This window comes from Mobula hypostoma, chromosome 3 (assembly GCF_963921235.1).
Source record: "Mobula hypostoma chromosome 3, sMobHyp1.1, whole genome shotgun sequence".
Taxonomy (NCBI): Eukaryota; Metazoa; Chordata; class Chondrichthyes; order Myliobatiformes; family Myliobatidae; genus Mobula; species Mobula hypostoma.
Genome location: NC_086099.1, coordinates 29,463,761 through 29,467,540, shown reverse-complemented (window position 1 = coordinate 29,467,540; position 3,780 = coordinate 29,463,761).

The window sequence follows — 3,780 nt, the reverse complement described above, 5'->3', positions numbered from 1 at the left end:
AAGACTGACAGCTACCTAAGCTAATGGCTATGCGGGGAAACGTGCGTGAGGCGGTACTTTCGGCCAAACTCTGGCCCAATGACTCGCTGCCCTTCGCCTTACGCTCCACGTGACTGGATGGAGCTGCCCTGTTGGTCGGAGCTGTCTTACGGGGTTGCCTAGGAGACAGACGCTTTGCCCCAGCTGACGCTCCTTTTCGTTCCATCCACCTCTCCGCAGCAAGGAAGAGAGCAACCCACACAAAATGCGGGAGGAACTAATCAGCCACAATGGAAAAGAGTTAACAGTCGACGTTTCGGGCCGAGACCCTTCAAAGGCTGAGAGAGTCGGTCAGATTTTATTCCACTTCAGCCCGCCTTTCTTGCAAAGGATTGACGGGTCGCCAATATGACACGCGAACTATATACAGCGATCTCGAAAAAAATGCTGGTGAACGAAGCAGGCCAGGCAGCATCTATAGGAAGTGGTACAGTCGACGTTTCGTGCCGAGACCCTTCGTCAGGAGAGCGATCTGCCTGCTTATTAATTAATAGAGACAGATTACAAGAAAAGTATATTATCTGAGCTGCTCCCTCTCCCTTCAGATATCACTCTCTTTGAAATCTGCCGGTATCACTTTCAAATGCTTCACGCCACATTTTTCGTTTTTGCCACTTATTTCCAATTCAACACATACAAAATGCTGGAGGAACTCAGCAGGACAGGCAGAATCTTTGGAAATGAATAAGCAGTCGGCGTTTCGGGCTGAGACTCTTCTTCAGGATTGAGAAGGAAGGGGGAAGATGTCAGAATAAAAAGATGAGGTGAGGGGAAGGAGGCTATCTGGAAGGTGATAGTAGAAGCCACGGGGGTAGGAAAGGTCAAGATGGAGAAGGAGGAATCTTATTTCCAAGGTCTCCGCCCTCTCCAAAATCCTTGAAAATTCCAGCATTTTCTTGGAATCCACCCATCCAGTTTCCTGTCCTGAAAACGCTATTAGTATCAATTCCATAAACACGAGATTCTGCAGATGCTGGAAATCATGAGCAATACACACAAAATACTAGGGGAACTCGGTAAGTCAGGCAGCATCTATGGATACATTCATCAAGACCAGCAGGAGCATGGGCTTTCAGAATTTTTTGGCAGGTAGCAATCATAACGATCTCTTAGGCACTTGGCAGAACCAATAAGGAGAAGCGAGGTGTAAGGAGAGCAGCCATTGTTGGCGTGCAGTGTTGGAGTGGTCAGCCTTTGGTTCAACAGGCTCAGGTGAGAACAGGCGCGGGCTAGAACTTAAGCTTGAAAAATTAGAAATGTAATAAGTATAGGTAGGATGGTAGTTAGGGCAGTAGAATACTCTTCCCGTAAGATGGTGGATTGCAGGGTACCTAATGGTCTCCCTGCTGACTGCATGTGAGGGAAGTGCACCCATCTTCAGCTTCTGACTGACAAGGTCAAGGAATTGGAGCTGGAGCTGGAGCTGAAAACCTCATAGAATTTTACTGAGGTGGTCACACCAGAGTGCAGGCTAAAGAAAAAAGTAAGGGGAGAAAGCAGCCATTGTAGGGTTCCCCTGTGGCCATTCCCCTCAGCAACAAGTATACCCCTTTGGATACTGCAGGGAGATGACCTATCAGGGCACAGCAACAGCAACCGCCAGGCCAATAGCACTGCGGCCAGCTCCGAGGTTCAGCAGGGATGGGTAACGTCAGGCAGAGAAATAGTGATAGGAGAATCAATAGTTAGGGGGTGCAGACAGAGATGCCAAGATGGTATGTTGCCTCCCAGGTGATAGGTTCCAGTATGTCCCAGAGTGGCTGCAAAAGTTTCTCAAGAGGGAGGGTGCGTAACCAGAGTACATTGGGATCACTGGCATTGGTAGAAAGGGGGAGGAGGTGCTACACGGTGAGTATAGGGAATTAGGAGAAGCTGAAAAGCAGGACCTTTAAGGCAGCAATCTGTGGATCACTCCTAGTACCACAAGCTAATCAGGAAAGGAATAGGATGTTGATACAGATAAATGAGTGGCTGAGGAAATGGTGCAGAGGGCAGTGTTTCAGATTTCTGGATCATTGGAATCTCTTCTGGTGAAGGTATGACCTGTACAAAAAGAACAGGTTACATCTGGCCCTGAGTTGGGGCAGGGCAGTATCCTTGTGGGCAGGTTTGCTAGGGCTGTTGGGGAGGATTTAAACTAATTTGGCAAGGGAATAGGAACTGGAGTGATAGGGCTGAGGATGGGCAGTTGGTACACAAGTCAATACATTGCGTAGTGAGACTGTGAGGAAGGATAAGCAGATGCTAGGGCAAAATTGCAGTTAGTGGGGTGAGTTGAAGCATAACATGGGGCCAAAATTGAAGAGGGTGATGAACACAGGACTGAAGGTATTATATTTGAATGTACACAGTACACGGAATAAGACAGATGATCGTGTAGCGCAGTTACAGAGTGGATGGTTTGATATTGTGGGCATCACTGAGTTGTGGCTAAAAGAAGATCATAGTTCGGAGCTTAATATCCATTGTATTGAAAGGACAGTCATGTTGGCAGAGGTCAGGCAGAATCTACGTTTGTATGAAAATGAACAACAATTCAACGTTTCAGACGGAGCCCTTCTTCAGGACTGGAAAAAAGGGGGAAAATGCCAGAATAAAAATATGTGGCTAGGGGAAAGAAGACAAGCTAGAAAGACATTGGTGAAGCCAAATGGGTGGGAAAGAAAAAGGGATGGAGGAGAAGGAATCTGTTAGGAGAGGAAAGTGGAACATTGGAGAAGAGGAAGGGGGGCACCAGGAAGAGATAATAGATGTGATGTTTTGTGTCTTCAAAATCATTAAAGTAATTCGAACAAAGACACGAGAATCCAAGAGTACAGGTGTAACTTAGAGTTTACTTTAAGTGAGGTGAACATGTATCACGTGGTAGCATGATGACATATTTATACTTACAACTCATAATAAATTATTTAAATCAACAGGAAAGCTTAATCAACCAATTATACAGTGGCATGCAAAGGTTTGGGCACCCCAGTCAGAATTTCTGTTACTGTGAATAGTTAAGTGAGTAGAAGATGAACTGATCTCCAAAAGTCATAAAGTTAAAGATGACACATTCTTTTCAACATTTTAAGCAAGATTAGTGTATTATTTTTGTTTTGTACAATTTTAGAGTGAAAAAAGAAGGAAAGGAGCACCGTGCAAAAGTTTGGGCACCCAGAGCTGCTCATAAGATTGCTAGAAAGGCAAATCAAAACCCCCATTTGATTGCAAAAGACCTTCAGGAAGATTTAGCAGACTCTGGAGTGGTGGTGCACTGTTCTACTCTGCAGTGACACCTGCACAAATATGACCTTCATGGAAGAGTGATCAGAAGAAAACCTTTCCTGCGTCTTCACAAAATTCAGTGTCAGAAGTTTGCAACGGAACATCTAAACAAGCCCGATGCATTTTGGAAACAAATCCTGTGGACTGATGAAGTTGAAATAGAACATTTTGGCCGCAATGAGCAAAGATATGTTTGGAGATAAAAGAGTGCAGAATTTCATGAAAAGAACCCCTCTCCAACTGTTAAGCACAGGGGTGGATCTATCATGCTTTGGGCTTTTTTGCAGCCAGTGGCATGGGGAACGTTTCACTGGTAGAGGGAAGAATGAATTCAATTAAATACTAGCAAATTCTGGAAGCAAACATCACACCGTCTGTAAAAAAGCTGAAGATGAAAAGAGGATGGCTTCTACAACAGGATAATGATCCTAAGCATACCTCAAAATCCACAATGGACTACCTCAAGAGGCGCAA